The sequence below is a fragment of the Schistocerca serialis genome, chromosome 5, assembly GCF_023864345.2.
Source record: "Schistocerca serialis cubense isolate TAMUIC-IGC-003099 chromosome 5, iqSchSeri2.2, whole genome shotgun sequence".
Taxonomy (NCBI): Eukaryota; Metazoa; Arthropoda; class Insecta; order Orthoptera; family Acrididae; genus Schistocerca; species Schistocerca serialis.
Genome location: NC_064642.1, coordinates 498,286,875 through 498,310,306, shown reverse-complemented (window position 1 = coordinate 498,310,306; position 23,432 = coordinate 498,286,875). Strand labels below are relative to the sequence as shown.

The 23,432-nt window shown below is 44.8% G+C and overlaps 1 protein-coding gene across 2 annotated transcripts in view; it reads left to right on the top strand.

The window, feature by feature from the left end:
- Positions 1-23,432, top strand: part of LOC126480688 (irregular chiasm C-roughest protein) — a 1,491,349-nt gene that overhangs the window by 615,981 nt on the left and 851,936 nt on the right. For both annotated transcript variants that reach the window (XM_050103921.1, XM_050103923.1), the window contains exon 3: positions 2,436-2,482. The gene's annotated coding sequence lies outside the window, so the exon portion shown is untranslated. The remainder of the gene's footprint in view (positions 1-2,435; positions 2,483-23,432) is intronic.

Sequence of the window (23,432 nt, the reverse complement as noted above, 5' to 3'; positions counted from 1 at the left end):
GCGTCGAAGCCGCAAAAGGTGAGAAAGTCATTTGGTCGTATGAGTTATCCTGCACAGTGTTTCCAGCTTCGGGTCGAGTTTACGTCCTAAGTGTGAATCATGGCGGGGGTTTGGTGATGATATGAGTAGTCACATCGTGGTGTTCCATGGGCCAAATGGTTTCTCTGCAACGTCACATTGCTGCAAGGATTATGTGACCATTTTGGATGATCAAGGCCATCCCAGTGTGCAGTGCTTGTTTCACAGTTGTGTGTTCGTAGAGTGCAGACAAACTGAAGTATGAAGGGGGAACGGAGAATAATGTTGGCTTTTTGGGTATCTATGCTTTGCATATGTGTCTGTGGGATTTCAGTGATGCTGATTACAAAAATAAGCAACATATTGGTGCCGCTGAGACCGTCATGTGCGATCATAACATAGATGGTTTGAAAATATCTGAGCTGCAGGGCAAAATTTATTGAGTGAGGGGCACATATATAACTGAATTAAGAAAAATACAAGCAAGTGTAATTCTAGCTGTGGCAATGTTCTCGTCTACAAGACTAAAATCCTATCGTTCGACCGAGCGAGGTGGCGCAGTGGTTAGACACTGGACTCGCATTCGGGAGGACGACGGTTCAATCCTGCGTCCGGCCATCCTGATTTAGGTTTTCCGTGATTTCCCTAAATCACTCCAGGCAAATGCCGGGATGGTTCCTCTGAAAGGGCACGGCCGGCTTCCTTCCCCATCCTTCCCTAAACCGATGAGACCGATGACCACGATGTCTGGTCTCCTTCCCCAAACCAACCAACCAACCAACCATCGTTCGAGTTGGCCAACTCTTTGTTAAGGAATATTGTTGACAGGAGGGAAGGCTATACAAATTCAAAAAGCTGCATTCTTTATTCAATATTCATCTATTTAAAACGTCACTGCAGCGCTCCCCATTCACATATGTTAGAATTTTGAAATATTGCCACTGTAAAGATCTCTATTCAAGAGAGTAGTTTGCAAACCATTCTCTTCTTAATGCGGCCTGCTTACAGTAATTACTGTTACTAATGTTACTAATTATTACTGTTAATGCTAATAATTATTGATGTTAATGAAATAGCGTCATTACCAACTAAAACCGTACCTTAAAACATGCCGAGTGTTCTCAATTGTAATGCACCCAATATGATATGTAATTTCAGTTCTGGCGACAGTGCTTCATGCATTGTAGTACCTTTATTCCTTATAGCGTAATTGTTTCTATTTAGAAGAAAGGTGAACAGTTCTGGTGACATTCTAAGATAATTAAAAGAGCTTCTTGGATTTTCCGTTATAAATTGTATCAGCAAGGATGCTAAGCAACCGACCTGACGTCTTTTCTTCATCCAGTCACGAATCGAAACACGTTTCTTATTTTTTTCTTACTCAGCGATTCCACGCAACAAGTTTTAACTCTAGAATTGGAAGGAAAATCAGCATTGGCCGTATTTTGTTGTTTTATTGTCAGGAAAATCGATTTTCGGTCACTTACTTAGTGACGATCCTCAGTGCTCTAATACACAATTAAAATTGGTAGGCACTGGTATCAAACTATAACCATATGCTTAGAGCGATCACGTGATCGCTCTAAGCGTATGGTTATAGCTTGATACCAGTGCCTACCAATTTTAATTGTGTATTAGAGCACTGAGGATCGTCACTAAGTAAGTGACCGAAAATCGATTTTGCTGACAATAAAACAACAAAATACGGCCAATGCTGATTTTCCTTCCAATTCTATCCACTATTTGGTCGTGGTGCACACAACACGGCATGGAGTCGCCAATCAATAAAGCTTTAACTCCATCACAACTCGTGCAACGTGCAGTTGCCAAAACTTTCATTTCAGACACGACTCAGAGACCCACAAAACGACGAAACTAAAGTGTATACTGGCGTCGCCGTGTCTCCAGTCATATGTGAAACCACCTGCGTGCAACTCATTCCACGCAACGAGTGGCGCAACCCTATATCGTCGTGTAAACTAGGCTTAACGCTTGGGCTGGACACCGGTGAACAAATTGTACTCGTGTCTTTCTCCTTTCCTCCGACTGCTGCAACATCCGCACAGCTGAGAGTATGTATGCTTCGATGCCATTTGAGAATGGCTCTTGCACTGTGGATACCTCGCTCCAGGGAGGGGGAACGGATCTGGTCAATTAGGCTGCTAGTGAAGCAGTCGGCAGCGAAATGCCGACAGGGCGGGCGCATTGAACGCGCGCCGTGGGGCTCAGACACAGCTGGGCGGCCGTGCCTACCCTTCACGGCGCATTACTTGCCGCTAAGCCCGGGATCAGGGAGGCTCAAACCCGGCGCCCTATCTGCGCCGCTGACGCTGACGCCTGCTGTCGCCTATCTCTGCGCCTGTGCCGCTGCTGACAAAAGACGCGCTGACCTACAGCTGCCGCATCCTTTGTTTCAGGTGGCCGACGCTGCAGGAGCCGCTGCCTCGCGCTCAGCACTTCCAAGGTGAGTTCTCCTGCGCGAGTGGTGCCACAGCGCACTGCCTCTTTCACGTCTAGTCATACTCTGCATACCACTGTGAAGAGCATAGCAGATGATACATCTCACTACACCACTTTTTAAGACTTCTTCCCATTTATAAGAATTCTTCCCGTTCCATTCACGTACAGTGCCTGGGAAGAATAACTACTTATTTATTCACAACTGGCATCAATCTACAGATTACCATCATGTATCTCGAAAATATTTATAACAGCTTACCTGACAAATTAAAACTTTGTCTTCAAATACCATAAAATCCATCGAACATCACTACTGTCAAGCAGTAACGTACATTCGAATGAAAGAACAAGTTTACTGTTGTCAGTCACTATTTATACGCACAAAGTGTTTCGAAGGTTTAAACCTCTATCATCAGGTGGATTTACATGCGTTAGTTTGACATATATGTATATCCAACTGATGATGGAGGTTGAAACCTTCGAAACACTTTGCGGATATAAATAGTGACTGACAACAGTAAATTTGTTCTTTTGTTCGAGTGTACCTTACTGCTTGACGGTAGTGATGTTCGATGGATTTTATGGTATCTGAAGACAAAGTTTTAATCTGTCATAAATATTTTGAGATACATGATGGTAATCTGTAAATTGAAGCCAGTTGTGAATAAACAAGTAGTTACTAGTAGTTCTTGGAGGCCGAACTATGACGTTTTACGAGCTGTGGAGCACTTCCTTCACAAAACCTTTTCAGTTAAACCAAATTAAAAACTTTTGAAAACGAGTATTAGATGATAAGTCTAGGAATGTACTACAGTTCCTTACATATCTAACACGTCTCCATTGGTCACAGGCTCCTTTCTCTGTCATAACACATCGCATGTGAATCGGCATATTTTGTAAACGAAGACCTTTGTTTAATGTTCGCATATAAAGATAATATAATTATATTTTCAGTAATGAAATGTTATAGTATTTAGTACATTTTATTGTTGACAAGATCTTATTCTGTGCTATCACCTTGAAAGCAGTCCCCCATGGGAGCAAATAAACCGATCCCAGCCTTCCTGTCACTTACAGAATGAATGCATCCTGGAACTCTTTCTTTGTTAGAGCGTTTACCACCCTCAGTGATTGCGTTTGAATATCCTTTACTGGATCAAATCTTCGCCCTTTTAAGATAACTGAGAAGACAAAGAAGTCAGTAGGAGTTGATTTGGGTGAGTACGGCGAGGGGGGAAAAACTGCCTGAATAATACACGTCGTATGCGTGCATTATCATGCTGGAGTGTTCAGGCGTTCGTACGATACTTTTGCGAATGTTTTGTCCTCATGTGATTCCTCAACGTATCTGAACATCACGACAGAATTGTTCTCTTTATTTACAGTCTGATGAAGAGGGGCGAAGTCTTTATAAACAGTCCCTTCAATATATAAGAAAGAAGAACCTGATCAACATGAGCATAACGTTTCTGTTGACTTGTCGAGCTATTTCTCTTTGAATTAAAACTGTGATCGTGTTTAAGAAGTTGTTTGAAGTTCCCTGCAGACCTCCACGACCTCTGGCTCCTGGTCGCCTTGAAGCAATCTTATCACATACTTCCCAGCAGACCTTCCGATCTTCAATTTCTGATAGAGAATAAGGCCATACGTGTTACAACTTATTCCCAAGATTTCGCTGAGCTGATAGAATGCCTGTTTACGATCTTTCAGAGTCAGATTCCGCAGTATCTGAACGTTTTATGGTGTGATGTCAGTTTTCGGCTTACCGGAACAATCATCATCATTAGTAGATGTTCGCCCGTTTTTGAAACACATATCACCAGTCGTGAGCCTATGCCTGACCGAAAATTTTCCTCAACATTTGTTGCGATTCTGTAGCGCTTTTTCCGAAGTTTAAAACAAAACGTTATACAGACGCATTGCTCTTTCAGGTAAGAGAAATTAAAAAAAAAACGACGTGCCAAAAAGGAATTATCCGAATGGGATGGACGCTGGACATCGGGGCTCAATTCTAAACGGGACTCATCACTCAGACAATCCTACTCCATCTTCGTACATCCATATTTGAACTAGATGAAGGTGGGACAAAGCTGGTAAAATTTTTATTAAAAATTAAATTCCTCCAAATGTACTTAAGACTTTTTATTTACTTCGCTACTAGTTTCGGCGTTGCGTCAACGCAATCTTCAGGCCCGTATGCTGAAATCAGTTGTGTGTGTCTCAGTCTAGAAGTCCACGGTGAGATCAACACATGCTCCACCCAGCACGTGTTGATCTCACCGCGGACTTCTAGACTGAGACACACACAACTGATTTCAGCAAAGTGTACGGGCCTGAAGATGGCGTTGACGCAACGCCAAAGTAGTAGCGAAGTAAATAAAAGATCTTCAGTACAGCTGGAGGAATTTCATTTTTAATAAAAATCCTACTCCATGCCGAAGACGTGTCTGGGCACGCCCCGGACAGTGATGGGACACCAGCTTGACTGTCGCCTGCCACACGACCCAGCAGTAAGGAGTGATGGTCTAATGTGTCATTTTTTTCATAGCAGGACCCATCTGGTTGTCAACATCGGCATCCTTGCAGCACAGTGGTACGTCGACGGTATTAAAGGCCCCGTTTTGTTATCCTTTATGGGAAGCCATCCATGCCCTACATTTCAGAAAGCTAACGCTCGCCCGCACTAGACAAGAATTTCTACTGCTTGTCTTCGTGCTTACCAAACCCTACCTTGGCCAACTAGGTCGCCTGTTCTCTGCCCAGTTGAGAATATTTGGAGCATTGTGGACGAGGCCCTACAACCGTCTTTAGATTTTGACGATGTAAAGCGCCAGTTGGGCTGAATTGGCACTATATCCCTCAGGAGGACGTCCAATAACTCAGTCAGTCAATGCCAAGCCGAGTAACTGCTTGCATAAGGGCCAGAGGCATTCCAGCGCGTTGTTGACACTAGAAGTGACATGTGATTACATTTTTACGCAATTTGGTTGCATAGATCCTGAGAAATCAGTACCTAAAACAACCACATCTGGCAGTAATAACGGCCTTGATACGCCTGGGCATTGAGTCAAACAGAGCTTGGATGGCGTGCACAGGTACTTTCAATTGGTGAGAGATCTGGAAAATGTGCTGGCCAGGACAGCAGTCGAACATTTTCTGTATCCAGAAAGGCCCGTACAGGATCTGCAACATGCGGTCGTGCATTATCCTGCTGAAATGTAGGGTTTCTCAGGGATGGGATGAAGGGTAGAGCCACGGGTCGTAACACATCTGAAATGTAACGTGCACTGTCCAAAGTGCCGTCAATGCGAACAAGAGGTGACCAAGACGTGTAACCAATGGCACCCCATGCCATCACGCGGGGTGGTACGCCAGTATGGCGATGACGATTACACGCTTATAATGTGCGTTCACCGCGATGTCGCCAAACACGGATGCGACCATGATGATGCTGTAAACAGAACCTATATTCATCCGAAAAAATGACGTGTTGCCATTCGTGCAGTCAGGTTCGTCGTTGAGTACACCATCGCAGGCGCTCCTGTCTGTGATGCAGCGTCAAGGGTAACCGCAGCCACGGTCTCCGAGCTGATGGTCGATGCTGCTGCAAACGTTGTCGAACTGTTCGTGCAGATGGTTGTTGTCTTGCAAACGTCCTCATTTGTTGACTCAGGGATCGAGATGTGGCTGCACGACCCGTTACAGCTATGAGGATAAGATGCCTGTCATCTCGACTGCTAGTGATACGAGGCCGTTGGGATCCAGCACGGCGTTCCGTATTACCCTCCTGAACCCACCGATTCCATATTCTGCTAACAGTCATTGGATCTAGACCAACGCGAGCAGCAATGTCGCGATATGATAAACCGCCATAGCGATAGGCTACAATCCGACCTTTATCAAAGTTGGAAACGTGATGGTACGCATTTCTCCTTCTTAAACGAGGCATCACAACAACGTTTCACCAGGCGACGCCGGTCAACTACTGTTTGTGTACGAGAAATCGGTTGGAAACTTTCCTCATGTCAGCACGTTGTAGGTGTCGCCACCGGCGGAAACCTTGTGTGAATGGTCTGAAAAGCTAATCATTTGTATATCACAGCATCTCCTTCCTCTCGTTTAAATTTCGCGTCTGTAGCACGTCATCTTAGTGGTGTAGCAATTTTAATGGCCAGTAGTGTATAATCATTTGTTTGTCTGTACATGTACAGCACATCTACCATTTTCCATCATATTCGGCTGACTTTATGGTGATGTGTCGGTTTCCTTTATTTTTTATTTTTTTAATTTTTATTTATTTATTTTTTGTTTTTCATGCTTGGAGTGTGAGCACGCTCGGAACCAACGCTAAACAAGCCACTCAGTCGCAACTGCTGTGGGAACACACCTAGCGGTGTATCAATGTGTTGGTAAACATTTGCGCTCAAAATTCAGATGTAGGGAACTTTTTGATGACATTTCATACTAGTAGAGGTGCAAGAATAGTATCCGCTGCGATCGCGTGCTGGAGGCCTGTGTGCACCGCGGTGGCCTCCCTAGCGCCGCTCCTGACGTGCCAACGGAAGCGTAGCGTCGGCGAACGCCTCCCCGCCCGGCGAGCGGGGGCTACTCTCGGAAAACGAGCCGCTACCTTGGCTGATAACGGCGCAGCGTATCGGCCGCGCGCCGTATATTAATTGCGTCGGCGGAAGCAAATTGCGGGGCGCCTTGAAAATACCGCTGCGGTCACGCACAGCCCTGAGGAGCTGTAGCCGCCACCCCTCCCCCGTCCAAACCCCGCACCGCCAGCTTTCACCACCCTACCAGCAGCGCCGTGACTTAACAGGCCTTACTCTTCTAGTACAAACAAATACGAAGGTAAGCCTACCAGTAAAGAATTACATCGAAGAGACAAAGAAACTGGTATAGGCAAGTGCATTCAAATACGGAGATATATAAACGGGCACAATACGACGCTGCGGTCGACAACGCCTGTATGTGACAAGTGTCCTTCGCAGTTGTTAAATCGGTTACTGCTGCTACAATGGCAGGTTATGAAGATCTAAGCGTGTTTGAACGTGGGCTGGCCGTTGTGGCCGAGCGGTTCTAGGCGCTTCAGTCCGGAACCGCGCTGCTGCTACGGTCGCAGGTTCGAATCCTGCGTGTGATGTCCTTAGGTTTGTTAGTAGTTCTAAGTCTAGGAGACTGATGACCTCAGATGTTAAGTCCCATAGTGCTTAGAGCCATTTGAACCATTTTGAACGTGGTGTTACAGTCGGCGCACGAGCGATGGGACACAGCATGTCCGAGGTAGCGATGAAGTGGAGATTTTCCTGTACGCCCATTTCACGAACGTACCGTGAATATCAGAAATCCAGTAAAACAGCAAATCTCCGACATCGCTGCGGCCGGAAAAAGATCGTGCAAGAACGTGACCAAAGACGACAGAAGACAATCGTTCAACGTGACAGAAGTGAAGTGCAACCCTTCCGCAAATTGCGGCAGATTTCAGTGCTGGGTAATCAACAAGTGTCAGCGTGCGAATCATTCAACGGAACATCATCGATTGGGCTTTCGGAGCCGAAGGCCCACTCGTGTACCCTTGATGACTGCACGATCCGAATATTTACGCCTCGCCTGGGCCTATCAACATCGTCGCTGGACTGTTGATGACTGGAAACATGTTGTCTGGTCAGACGAGTCTCGTTTCAAATTGTATCAATCGAATACACGTTGGCGCGAGGGATTAGCCGAGCGGTCTGGGGCGCTGCAGCCATGGACTGTGCGGCTGGTCCCGGCGGAGGTTCGAGTCCTACCTTGGGCATGTGTGTGTGTGTGTGTGTGTGTTTGTCCTTAGGATAATTTAGGTTAAGTAGTGTGTAAGCTTAGGGACTGATGATCTTAACAGTTTGCGAGGTGCCGGGGCTAGCAGTGTATTTAACACTCAATTCTTCTAGAATCTACATATGTTCATGATGCTCTGAGCCCCCCCTATTCCAGCTCCAACTTTTGCTGTTGCACAAGGATAAAAAAAATACGCGAACTGACTCTAATCAACCCTGCCAGTGGAGTAGAAGAGAGTTTGGCACCTGCAATAATTTAATTTGATAAATAAGTTAATTAAGCGAAGGTTTCATTAACATAGTGAGGAATGATGTGGTTGCTCTACCTATTAACAGAATGAAAGTTCTGTCCAAAATAACAATATGATTTATTAAGACTAAACACAAAATAATAAACAACAACACATGAAACATTAACAATACATCAAATTGGCTCTAATTGGATACTTAAACAAACGCTGTGAAAGTGAAGTTGTCCCTAAAACTAGATTGTGAGGATTATGACGAAGTGATATGTGCAGCCAATTCCTAGCAACTCAATTCTTAGAGAAAACACATAGCCAACCCAACATTAATTGCTGCTACCCAAGACAGAACAAAGTTAGAAAAAGACGAACAGGCGCGCTCTGCTGAGCTCTGATTGTCACCTAGGAAAATCCCTATCTGCCGGTGCTGCGGACATACATTACCAAACCGACTTCTTGACTCCCAGGACACGATCTGCCGTACCGGAGCCGCTGGCTGGTTGCTTCGACGTCCTCGACCGAAAGGCGAGAGCCAACTAACTACCAGAGCACCCGTACAAAACCGAACACAGAACATTCCCGCCCCCACGACAGTGGCCGTGGTTTTACGTTCCAATCAGCAACTCGAAAACCGGCGGAAAATTCCACTCCATTGCCGGAACGCTACCATTCCACCAATGGAGATTCTTGGCGCCAATTTCTGCGCCGATCTTGCTACGTCACAGAGCTGTGCCCTGAGCCAGCCAATCACAGTTACTATTTTGCAGAAAGCGCGGGAATTTTCCCGCCACAGCTGCCTGGTTACACAAGTCATTCCCACGCCTCGCTGGTAGCCCGCCAGAAAGTGTTTTCGCTAAGTTTCTGCGAAGTAACGGAACCTCTAGCCCAGCCGCTACTTCTGGCCCTGTGGGTGTGCCTCTTGACAATGTCGGCGTCTGGAAAGCATTCACTCGACCCCCTCACACCTGTCGGCTTATCCTTTCAAAGTCAGACCGAGCCCGCCTGTCACTGGACCACCCGGGTGACGAGAGACGCTGCGTGGGAAGTCCGCGTGTGAAGGAATAGCAACTTTCCACCGCATGCAATTAGAGAGGAGAATCGTAAGATATAAATATGAGAGGAGGTTCATGCCACCTCTCAAGTTAAGTCCCATAAGATTTAACACACATTTGAACATTTTTTTTTTTTTGAACACATGTGTACGGGTTTGGAGACACTCTCATGAATCCTGCATGTCAGCAGGAGACTCTTCAAGCTGGCGGAGGCTCTGCAATATTGTGGATCGTATGCATGTGGAGTGATGCGGAACCCTTGATACGTCTAGATGAACACAACGCATCACGTTGTCGAAATATCGTGCAAGAACGACGCTGATATCCGGCAGAATACCCTCCAACTCAGTCTGAAGAATTATCATCAGGTTGTTCTTCCCGTCAGAATGATCCACATTACCACACAAGGCTGGTATACAAAGAATAAAAATGGACCCAATACCGATCGGTGTGAGGGATTTGTCTCAGTTCACCTGACTCATTCTATATTATGGTCTGCATTACTAAGCGTTTCTTCCTTTTTATAAACTTTCTATTTCCATATTCTTTGTTGTTTTTCGAAGTGCAGTGGATGGGATGTAACTGATCCATTAACTCGTTTCCCACTCTTGGAGGCATGATGAACAATGCCGTTGCATACACCTGGACGTTATTTTGATCCTCAGCTCTTCCGTGGTCATGCTGTTGCTGTCTTTCACTTCCTCGGTCCACCTTCTCCTTTGTTTTCCTTACCCATTTGACCTTGTATTCTTTCTAGCATTACAGCTCTTTCTAATGAGTCTTAGGCTATCATGATAAGCCCTCAGTATCTTACATTCACGTGTTTTATTTTGGCCAACAAAGATGTTTTTTTCATATATTTTCCAGGACTGTTCTATTTACTTTTTGTTTTTATTTATTTATTTTACTTTTTCATCCAATGAAATCCTCAGAACACTTCCCCAAATCCACATTTCAAAAGATCGGAGTTTCATACCTTTATTTTCAGAGTTTCCTTTCCTGCAGCAACGTGCTTAACTATAACAGATTTTTTTAAGTTGTGAACTCCTTTTTATTCTCTCAGTGCAGTAGCTGCTTTTGCTATTCAGATATTATATACACGGTGAAAAGTATTTAAACCGACAAACTCTGGGAAGTTATAGGGTGCATCAAAACAAATATATTTCCCTATGAGGAGTATTTAAACCGGTAGAGGAAGATTTCTCTGGCGGCAAATTAATTAAACCAACAAACACTTTTCCATTTTTTTATTACCAAGAGACAACAACTAGGTAGCAGATACGGCCCAATTAAACAGTCTCCAACAACACCGACCCACACATTAACGAAGAACCGCACTTTATGAGCATTAGTAACTGTGGCATGTGGGTTATCCTCACTCCAAACATGCGAATTGTGCATGTTGACGACTCCATCACGCCCGAACGTTGCTTCATCGCTAAACAACACAGAGGATGGAAATTTAAGATGCATTTCACTCTGTTCCAGGTACCACTGAGAAAACTGTGCTCTGGATGGATAATAAACTGGTTCCAGGTTGTGGACACGCTGTAAGTGAAATGAACGTAACAATTCTCTCGAAGGACTGTTCTTACATTCGTCTGATTCGTCCCCATGTTACGTGCAATCGCACGAGTGTTGATTGAAGGATCCCGCTACACATGGTGCAAGACATCTTCCTCAAATTGCAACTTTCTTACCGTGCGACGGCATCCCTGTCCAGGTAATCTGCTAAATGACCTGGTCTCACGCAGACGTTGGTACACAGCATCAAAGGTTGTGAAACGTCCCCTTTGAACAATTATACTTGACTTTGCTTAAACTGACACACAATATTTTGTTAGCGCAACGCAATCTGACTTTCAAAATTCCCTACAAAAGAGTGGCCCTGAATAACATTAAACTATACCTTTCACAAATCACTTACCTCACAAAAATCTTCGCTGCTCAAGCTACTGCAATACAGCGAGCGCCACTACTGCCAGCTAAATAAAAGATTCAAACTATGGAAGGCACTAACTACTGATAGGGATAGTTAGCAAATGAAAGATATTAATAGAGAACAAACAATGTATTTACCTTGATATCATCATATATAAATATAGCAGTTCATGACAAATTTCAAAACTCCGCCATCTCTCTCCCCACATCCACCACTGCTGGCGGCTCACCTCCAACTGCGCAACGCTACGCGCTGTTCACATCCAGCTGCCTAATACTACAATGGCGAGTATTACAACAATGCAAAGCAGACACAGACTGCCCACAGCACAGCCAGTGATTTTCATACAGAGGTGGCGTTACCAATAAAAAACCTAAACAGCCTACTTACAGTTGTATGACGCGGGATACGGCGATTAGGATATTGTTGTTGATAAATCCGCTGTGCAGCTCGTCCGTTGTGGTGCGCTATGTAGTACGCACCAACCATATCAGTGTACTCACTCCAGGTGTATCGCTCCATTAGTATACAGAAACAATGAACTACTACACTGGTGGACAGCAGTTGTCTACAACTGAAGAGCGTAATACGCCCTCTAACTACGGAAGATCGTAATACGGCCTCTATCAACTGAAGAGCGTAATACGGCCTCCAACGGCTTAAATAATCCTCGTAGGAAAAAATGACATTAGGGATAAATATTTGTTTTGATGTCCCCTACAACCTCCCAGAGTTTGACGGTTTAAATGACATACACAATAATCCCTCCGCTCGTCCACTACATTAGTTCTAATACCGGTTACCAAAATTTTTGTTTTCTTCAAATTTTCTCCTTAGACCAAGTCTTTTTCACTTTCCGTTCTATTTTCTCCAGCGTACTTTCAATGTTTTCTTCAATGTCTCCTTTAAGTGTAGCATCATCCCCATCCCTTCAGATGCTGACTAAGTACCCTCTCAAAAAGAATGCTGGTTCCGTTCCGACTGCTTCAGCCAATTCCACGAGAGCGCTCCGGTCTGTTTCGGGGAGAGCTCATTACCGCCACTCACTGATGAATGAATAAATGCTTGTGTGTATATTTTGGCAGTATGGGACGGACGACATGTGCGAGCTTACGCAGTAGTTGTGGAGTATGCAGCGCCGGACCCCGGAATGGTCGGACCTCGAGGCTGGCAAATGAAGTCCAGCCAGAGAGCAAGAGAGAGAGAGAGAGAGAGAGAGAGAGAGAGAGAGAGAGAGAGAGAGAGAGACTTGTCGAGGCGCGTAACGCGGTGCGGCCACTGCGCTCTCATTAATAATTCATTTTCGTCATTCCGCACGCGCCGTAATTTTTGATAATCTGCGCGGCGGCGGCGGCGGCTGCGGGGGCGGCTGCGGTGGCGGTGCCGGCGATAATTAAGACGACAGGGCAGGCCTGCTGTTTATTTGGCGCGCATTCCGGCCGCTAATTGCAGTTCTACCGCCGGACTAAACTGTTTAGCGGCCAGGGCGCAGCGCGCTCATACTTTATTCACAACTTCATTTCCGACGGACGGGCTACCCGCCCAGACCACGTCCCTCTTGTTTCATTTATAATATCGCATTATTTCTCCCCGTGTATTTTTAAAGGAGTACCTCCCTGTCACCGACGCCAAGCACCGCCAGCACCTTTCCTAGTGTCGACACTCGCCGCAGCTTCGTCATATTTTCCGTCCTCGCCACTCTCGAAGCTCTTTACCAGAACCCAAAATCAGTTGCGAGGTAATACCAAATGGTTCAAAAATGGTTCAAATGGCTCTGAGCACTATGGGACTTAACTTCTGTGGTCATCAGTCCCCTAGAACTTAGAACTACTTAAACCTAACTAACCTAAGGACATCACACACATCCATGCCCGAGGCAGGATTCGAACCTGCGACCGTAGCAGTCACGCGGTTCCGGACTGCGCGCCTAGAACCACTAGACCACCGGGGCCGGCCGAGGTAATACCCTATGCTTTCTATGTGAGAGCTTACAGACTTCCTCATGGTGCACTCTGCTGATGTTGACTGTTCAAATAACATACATACGAGGCCTGTTCAGAAAGTAAGCTCCGATTGATTGCCAAATTGAAACCACAGTGAACATCAGAAATGTTTTACTTGTAACAATTAGCTACACCTTTCAGCTACTTCTCTATGTAGTCGCCGTTCTGACTTAGACTTTTGTCATAGCGTTGTACCAACTTTTCAATAGCCTCATCATAGAAGGCAGCCGCCAGTGCTTTCCACCAATTCTCCACGCTGGCCTACACCTCGTTGTCTGTGTCAAAATGTTGTCATCAAAGACAGCGGTTCATGTGACCAGAGATGAAACTCAGGGGGAGACAATTGCGGACTGTATTGTGGGTAATCTCACATTTCCATTTGAAAACGATGCAGGAGCATCTTCATTGCCCCTGCAGAATGCGGCTGAGAATTGTCTTGAAGAAGAAACAGCACGACAGTTATGTAATGTTAGCTGCATAGCTTCAGGCGAAATTTCTCACCAGGCCCTCGTACTTGGCGGCAGACACTATTTTCTACACATCTTTACGCACTCACTGCGAGCTCAGAAATGAGAAGAGCTACGTGATGCTAACTGGGGTTATACTAGAGACACTACCCAACACATCTGTGCAAAGCTTTATCGGATTTTCATAGTCGTTTCCATTTCGCGACCGATCGGAGCTTACTTTCTGAACGCCCCTCGTAGAATTCGAATCGAGAACAGCTGCCAACACGAGTAACGTAGAAGTAAATATCCTCGGAGTAGTGAAGCAACTTAAATCACTTTAAAATAAATCAAAAAATAAAAAAATAAAAATAATAAAATAAATCACTTTAAAAGAAAATCTTCTGATCCAGACTGTATACCAATTAGGTTCCTTTCGGAGTATGCTGATGCATTAGCTCTGTTACTCAACAGTCAGCTACAACCGTTCACTCGACGAAAGATCCGTACCCAAAGACTGGAAAGTTTCACAGGTCACGCCAATATTCAAGAAAGGTAGTAGGAGTAATCCACTAAATTACAGGCCCATATCGTTAACGTCGATATGCAGCAGGATTTTAGAACATATATTGTGTTCGAATATAATGAATTACCTCCAACAAAACAGTCTATTGACACACAGTCAACATGGGTTTAGAAAACATCGTTCCTGTGAAACACAACTAGCTCTTTATTCACATGAAGTGCTGAGTCCTATTGACAAGGGATTTCAGATGGATTCTGTATTTCTGGATTTCCGGAAGGCTTTTGGCACTGTACCACACAAGCGTCTCGGTAGTGGGATTGCGTGCTTATGGAATATCGTCCCAGTTATGTGACTGGATCTGTGATTTCCTGTCAGAGAGGTCACAGTTCGTTGTAATTGACGGAAAGTCATCGAGTAAAACAGAAGTGATTTCAGGCGTTCCCCAAAGTACTTTTATAGGCCCTTTGCTGTTCCTTATCTATATAAACGATTTGGGAGACAATCTGAGCAGCCGTCTTCGGTTGTTTGCAGATGACGCTGTCGTTTATCGACTAATAAAGTCATCAGAAGATCAAACAGAAAGGCAAAACGAATTATAAAAAATATCTGAATGGTGCGAAAAGTGACAGTTGACCCTAAATAACGAGAAGTGTGAGGTCATCCACATGAGTGCTAAAAGGAACTCGTTAAACTTCGGTTACACGATAAATCAGTCTAATTCAAAAGCAGTAAATTCAACTAGATACCTAGGTATTACAATTACGAACAGTTTAAATTGGAAAGAACACACAGAAAATGTTGTGGGGAAGGCTAACCAAAGGCTGCGTTTTATTGGCAGGACACTTAGAAAATATAACAGACCTACTAAGGAGACTGCCTACACTAAGCTTGTCCGTCCACTTTTAGAATACTGTTGCGTGGTGTGGGATACTTACCAGATAGGACTAATTGGGTACATCGAAAAAGTTCAAAGAAAGGCAGCACGTTTTGTTTTATCGCGAAACATGGGAGAGAGTGTCACAGAAATGATACAGGACTTGGGATGGACATCATTAAAAGAAAGGCGTTTTTCGTTGCGACGGAATCTTCTCATGAAATTCCAATCACCAACTTTCTCCTCCGAATGCGAAAATATTTTGTTGACACTGACTTGCATAGGGAGGAAGGATCACCAAGATAAAATAAGGGAAATCAGAGCTCGTACGGAAAGATATAGGTGTTCATTCTTCCCGCGCACTAAACGAGATTGGAATAATAGAGAATTGTGAAGGTGGTTCGATGAACCCTCTGCCAGGCACTTAAATGTGATTTGCAGAGTATCCAAGTAGATGTAGACGCAGATGTAGAACGTCTTGGGAAATTCCATTTACAAACTCCTAGGACTTGTAGAGGGGAGAGAACACATAGTATTTTGAATAGGAACCCATGTCTGGAAACGTACCGTTTTCGTGCTACAGCCGTTTGAAATCTTGTTTGCTAGGTAGGCATGCAACAGACTGGTAAATTGCACAGCTCACACCAATATTCAAGAAAGTGATTAGGAGTAATGGACTAAATTACAGGACCACATTGTTAAACGCCGATATGCAAAGGATTCTGGAATATATATGGTATTCGAACATTATGTATGACCTCGAAGAGAAAGGTCTATTGACACATAGTTAACAAGGATTTAGAAAACATCATTCTTGTGAAACACAACTTTCTCTTTACTCACAGTGCTATCGACAGGGATTTCTAGATTTCCAGAAGTTTTTCACACCGTACCTCACAAGAGGCTTGTAATCAAATTGCGTGCTTATATAATATCGCCTCAGTTAATCGACTGAATTCATGACTTGCTGCCAGAGAGGCCAGAGTCCTTAATAGTTGTCGGAAATCCATCCAGTAAAAGATAAGTGATTTTCGGCGTTCCCCGAGGTAGTGTTATAGGCCCTCTGCTCTTCCTTATGTACAGGGCTATTACAAATGATTGAAGCGATTTCAAAAATTCACTGTAGCTCCACTCATAGACATATGGTCACAACACACTACAGATACGTAGAAAAACCCATAAAGTTTTGTTCGGCTGAAGCCGCGCTTCAGGTTTCTGCCGCCAGAGCGCTCGAGAGCGCAGTGAGAGAAAATGGCGACAGGAGCCGAGAAAGCGTATGTCGTGCTTGAAATGCACTCACATCAGTCAGTCATAACAGTGTAACGACACTTCAGGACGAAGTTCAACAAAGATCCACCAACTGCTAACTCCATTAGGCGATGGTATGCGCAGTTTAAAGCTTCTGGATGCCTCTGTAAGGGGAAATCAACGGGTCGGCCTGCAGTGAGCGAAGAAACGGTTGAACGCGTGCGGGCAAGTTTCACGCGTAGCCCGCGGAAGTCGACGAATAAAGCAAGCTGGGAGCTAAACGTACCACAGCCGACGGTTTGGAAAATCTTACGGAAAAGGCTAAAGCAGCAGCCTTACCGTTTACAATTGCTACAAGCCCTGACACCCGATGACAAAGTCAAACGCTATGAATTTTCGGCGCGGTTGCAACAGCTCATGGAAGAGGATGCGTTCAGTGCGAAACTTGTTTTCAGTGATGAAGCAACATTTTTTCTCAATGGTGAAGTGAAAAGACACAATGTTGGAATCTGGGCGGTAGAGAATCCTCACGCATTCGTGCAGCAAATTCGCATTTCACCAAAAGTTAACGTGTTTTGTGCAATCTCACGGTTTAAAGTTTACGGCCCCTTTTTCTTCTGCGAAAAAAACGTTACAGGACACGTGTATGTGGACATGCTGGAAAATTGGCTCATGCCACAACTGGAGACCGACAGCGCCGACTTCATCTTTCAACAGGATGGTGCTCCACCGCACTTCCATCATGATGTTCGGCATTTCTTAAACAGGAGATTGGAAAACCGATGGATCGGTCGTGGTGGAGATCATGATCAGCAATTCATGTCACCGCCTCCACGCTCTCCCGACTTAACCCCATGCGATTCCTTTCTGTGGGGTTATGTGAAAGATTCAGTGTTTAAACCTCCTCTACCAAGAAACGTGCCAGAACTGCGAGCTCGCATCAACGATGCTTTCGAACTCATTGATGGGGACATGCTGCGCCGAGTGTGGGAGGAACTTGATTATCGGCTTGATGTCTGCCGAATCACTAAAGGGGCACATATCGAACATTTGTGAATGCCTAAAAAAACTTTTTGAGTTTTTGTATGTGTGTGCAAAGCATTGTGAAAATATCTCAAATAATAAAGTTATTGTAGAGCTGTGAAATCGCTTCAATCATTTGTAATAACCCTGTATATAAACGATTTAGGAGACAATCCGAGCAGCAGTCTTAGGTTGTTTTCGGGTGATGTGGTCGGTTAGCGTCCAGCAAAGTCATCAGAAGATCAAAAACAATTGCAAAACGATTTAGGTAAGATATCTGTATGCTCAAAAAATTGACAGTTGACCCTAAGTAATGAAAACGTGAGATCATCCACACGAGTGCTAAAAGGAATCCGTCAAACTTCAGGATGTCAAATTAAACACCTTTCAGCCGTTCAGTTTTCAAACTCATTTTGTTTGGCTACCAGTTTCGGCGATTTACTACGCCGTCTTCAGGCTCCTGACCGACGTGCAGAAAGATTCCACCTTGGTTCTGGTCAAAACAGGGACCAGCTATACTGGTATCAGTATTGCTGGATCCTGTTTTGACCAGAACAGAGGTGGAATTTCCTACACGTCGGTCAGGGGCTTGAAGATGGCGTAATAAATCGCTGAAATTGGTAGCCAAATAAAATATGTTTGGAAACTGTACTGCTGGAAGGTGTTTCATTTGACATCCTGTATCGAACGTCCGAGTCCCACGATCATCGCTGAAAAGGTGGACGTTCAGAGACCGTTAGACTTCGGTAACACGATAAATCAGTCAAATCAAAAGCTGTACGAGATAGGAATAATAGAGAATTATTGTCTTGTGACAGCCAGAGCGAGAGCACCAGCAGCAGCGAGTACTGTTTGTATAAAGCGTTTATTTTGCATTTTGTTTACGACCTTCCACTAAGGAAGGGATTCTATTTGTGTTTATCTGCTCTGCATAGTAACTAACAGTTCTTGGTAAAACTTTACGTAGTTTTCGTGTTAGATTTCTTAGTGTTTTCTTGATCGTTTAGAACAGAAAGCGCCCTAAAACCGTCTTTTGTTTGTTTCGCGGCCGTTAGCCACTAGTCACTTGAATCAGCAGTTGTCTTGTGACAGCCAGAGCGAGAGCACCAGCAGCAGCGAGTACTGTTTGTATAAAGCGTTTTTGTACTTATTTGCTGCGCTTAGCTTTTAAATAGTTTTTCTGGGAAAACCTAGCGTAGTTTTCGCGTCTCGTATTTCAGTGAGTGTTTCTTGATTATCAGAGTAGCTCATCAGAAGATTATCTTGGGAATTTGTCACCGTATAGAGTAGGGTAAACATAGTCATGTGTAGGGACTGTGGTTGTTGTGAGCGGACGCAAGGAGAATTGGCCACTCTTCGGGGGCAGGTGGAGGCTTTGTCTGTTAGGCTCATCGAGCTCGAGGCGCAGGCGTCGGCTCGTAGTGGCGTTGGGGCAACTGTGGTGAGACCTATGCCTACTTCGGTGGCCTTGGAATCACATGGAACCCCTGATGTCGCTGCGTCTTCCGGCAGTGAGCATCTTACCGGTCAGCTATCACTCCAGGGTGAATGGCGGACAGTGGTGGGCTCGCGCGTGCCTGGCCGAAAGGCGAAGGTGGGATCTGGCCGCGTGGCAGCTGCCTTACCCCTTTCCAACAGGTACGGGGTGCTTCCTAGTGGTGATGACATCGTTTCCGAGCCACCACAGGATGCCTCGCCTGTTGGGCCAGTGGCCGATTCTCCGGCAAGGTCCCGACAGTCACAGAGGGCGGGCCTATTAGTTATAGGGAGCTCCAACGTTAGGCGGGTTATGGAGCCCCTCAGGAAAATAGCGGGTAGGTCGGGGAAGAATGCCAGTGTGCACTCGGTGTGCTTGCCGGGGGGTCTCGTCCGTAATGTGGAGGAGGCCCTTCCGGCAGCTATTGAACGCACTGGGTGTGACCGGCTGCAGATAGTAGCACATGTCGGAACGAATGACGCCTGCCGCTTGGGTTCTGAGGCCATCCTTGGTTCCTTCCGGCGGCTGGCTGATTTGGTGAAGACAACCAGCATAGCACGCGGAGTGCAAGCTGAGCTTAATATCTGCAGCATAGTGCCCAGAGTCGATCGCGGTCCTCTGGTTTGGAGCCGTGTGGAGGGTCTAAACCAGAGGCTCAGACGACTCTGCGACTATAATGGTTGCAAATTCATCGACCTCCGTTATTGGGTGGAGAACTGTAGGGCCCCCCTAGACAGGTCAGGCGTGCACTACACACCGGAAGCAGCTACTAGGGTAGCAGAGTACGTGTGGCGTGCACACGGGGGTTTTTTAGGTTAGAGGGACCCCCCCCTTGGGCGAAACGATAAAATACCTGACGGCTTACCAGAGAGAACATTATCATCGTTGATAAAGAACGTCCGTCCTCAGAGACCAAAAACAGGAAAAGTTAACGTAATATTGGTAAACTGAAGGAGTATCCAGGGCAAGGTTCCTGAATTAGTATCTCTTATTGAAGGAAATAGTGCGCATATAGTATTAGGAACGGAAAGTTGGTTAAAACCGGAAGTGAACAGTAACGAAATCCTAGACACAGAATGGAATATATACCGCAAGGATAGGATAAACGCCAATGGTGGAGGAGTATTTATAGCAGTAAAGAATTCAATAATATCCAGTGAAGTTATTAGCGAATGCGAATGCGAAATAATCTGGGTTAAGTTAAGTATCAAAGGTGGGTCAGATATGATAGTCGGATGCTTCTATAGACCACCTGCATCAGCAACCGTAGTAGTTGAGCGCCTCAGAGAGAACCTGCAGAACGTCGTGAAGAAGTTTCGTGATCATACTATTGTAATAGGGGGAGACTTCAATCTACCAGGTATAGAATGGGATAGTCACACAATCAGAACTGGAGCCAGGGACAGAGACTCTTGTGACATTATCCTGACTGCCTTGTCCGAGAATTACTTCGAGCAGATAGTTAGAGAACCAACTCGTGAAGCTAACGTTTTAGACCTCATAGCAACAAATAGACCGGAACTTTTCGACTCCGTGAATGTAGAAGAGGGTATCAGTGATCATAAGTCAGTGGTGGCATCAATGACTACAAGTGTAATAAGAAATGCCAAGAAAGGAAGGAAAATATATTTGCTTAACAAGAGTGATAGGGCACAAATCGCAGAATATCTGAGTGACCACCATCAAACGTTCATTTCTGAGGAAGAGGATCTGGAACAAAAATGGAAAAAATTCAGAAACATCGTCCAGTACGCCTTAGATAAGTTCGTACCGACTAAGGTCCAAAGCGAGGGGAAAGATCCACCGTGGTATAACAATCATGTACGAAAGGTACTACGGAAACAAAGAAAGCTTCATCATAGGTTTAAGAGTAGTCGAATCATAGCTGATAAGGAAAAGCTGAAAGAAGCGAAAAAGAGCGTAAAGAGAGCAATGAGAGAAGCATTCAACGAATTCGAACATAAAACATTGGCAAACAATCTAAACAAGAACCCTAAAAAGTTTTGGTCATATGTAAAATCGGTAAGCGGATCTAAATCCCCTATTCAGTCACTCGTTGACCACGATGGCACCGAAACAGAGGACGACCGAAGAAAGGCAGAAATACTGAATTCAGTGTTCCGAAACTGTTTCACTGCGGAAAATCGTAACACGGTCCCTGACTTCAGCCGTCGCACGGACGCCAAAATGGAAAATATTGAAATAAACGATATCGGAATTGAAAAACAACTGCTATCACTTAGTAGCGGAAAAGCATCCGGACCAGACGAGATACCCTTAAGATTCTACAGTGATTATGCTAAAGAACTTGCCCCCTTTCTATCAGCAATTTATCGTAGATCGCTGGAAGAACGTAAAGTACCTAGCGACTGGAAGAAAGCGCAGGTCGTTCCCATTTTCAAGAAGGGTCATAAATCAGATGCGAATAATTATAGGCCTATTTCGCTTACGTCAGTCTGTTGTAGAATAATGGAACATGTTTTGTGTTCTCGTATTATGACGTTCTTAGATAATACAAATCTCCTTCATCATAACCAACATGGATTCCGCAAACAGAGATCATGTGAAACTCAGCTCGCCCTATTTGCCCAAGAAATTCACAGTGCCGTAGACACTGGCGAGCAGATTGATGCCGTATTCCTGGACTTCAGGAAGGCATTTGATACTGTTCCGCACTTACGTTTAGTGAAAAAAATACGAGCTTACGGAATATCGGACCAGGTTTGTGATTGGATTCAGGATTTCCTAGAAGAAAGAACACAACATGTCATTCTTAACGGTTCAAAATCTGCAGATGTAGAGGTAATTTCGGGAGTACCGCAGGGAAGCGTGATAGGACCTTTATTGTTTACAATATACATAAATGACTTAGTTGACAACATCGGTAGCTCCGTGAGGCTATTTGCAGATGACACGGTTGTCTACAAGAAAGTAGCAACATCAGAAGACTCGTACGTACTCCAGGAGGACTTGCAGAGGATTAATGCATGGTGCGACAGCTGGCAGCTTTCCCTAAACGTAGATAAATGTAATATAATGCGCATACATAGGGGCAGAAATCCATTCCAGTACGATTATGCCATAGGTGGTAAATCATTGGAAGCGGTAACGACCGTAAAATACTTAGGAGTTACTATCCGGAGCGATCTGAAGTGGAATGATCACATAAAACAAATAGTGGGAAAAGCAGGCGCCAGGTTGAGATTCATAGGAAGAATTCTAAGAAAATGTGACTCATCGACGAAAGAAGTAGCTTACAAAACGCTTGTTCGTCCGATTCTTGAGTATTGCTCATCAGTATGGGACCCTTACCAGGTTGGATTAATAGAAGAGATAGACATGATCCAGCGAAAAGCAGCGCGATTCGTCATGGGGACATTTAGTCAGCGCGAGAGCGTTACGGAGATGCTGAACAAGCTCCAGTGGCGGACACTTCAAGAAAGGCGTTACGCAATACGGAGAGGTTTATTATCGAAATTACGAGAGAGCACATTCCGGGAAGAGATGGGCAACATATTACTACCGCCCACATATATCTCGCGTAATGATCACAACGAAAAGATCCGAGAAATTAGAGCAAATACGGAGACTTACAAGCAGTCGTTCTTCCCACGCACAATTCGTGAATGGAACAGGGAAGGGGGGATCAGATAGTGGTACAATAAGCACCCTCCGCCACACACCGTAAGGTGGCTCGTGGAGTATAGATGTAGATGTAGATTGTGGCGGTGGTTCGATGGACCCTCTGCCAGGCACTTCAGCGTGGTTTGCAGAGTAGCCACGTAGCTGTACATGTAGATACAGACGCCATGGTGGTGGGTGCTTACGTCGGATCGGCTGATATCATTTGATATCTATCCTGTCTCGCTGACCTGGTTCGAGCCTCACTCACGTGGTGTGAGTGTTGGAGCAACATGGTTGAGTACACGTTTTCAGAATACATCGACATGATCCTTCTGTGGAAAGGTGACCCGGCGATGCTTTTAACTACGACATTAGAGTACAAAGTTTTTATTAATTTATTCGTCTACTAAATGACAAGTATAAAAGTTTTTTGCAAACACATTTCCAGATTTCGTCATGAAAGAGCGCTACTCAGTTCAATAGAAAAAAAAGTAGAGCTTTGAGCTAGCTGAATTGCTTAGCAAACTTTACCTCAAATATCAGTAAGATTATTAAATGATAAAAAAATAAAATCTTAACTAGCTGTATTCTGTTAATCACTCTTGTTTCAAAACAAAAAATGAACTATATTCGTGGTTCACAGGCGTTGGTATAAACAGCCGATTGGTGCCT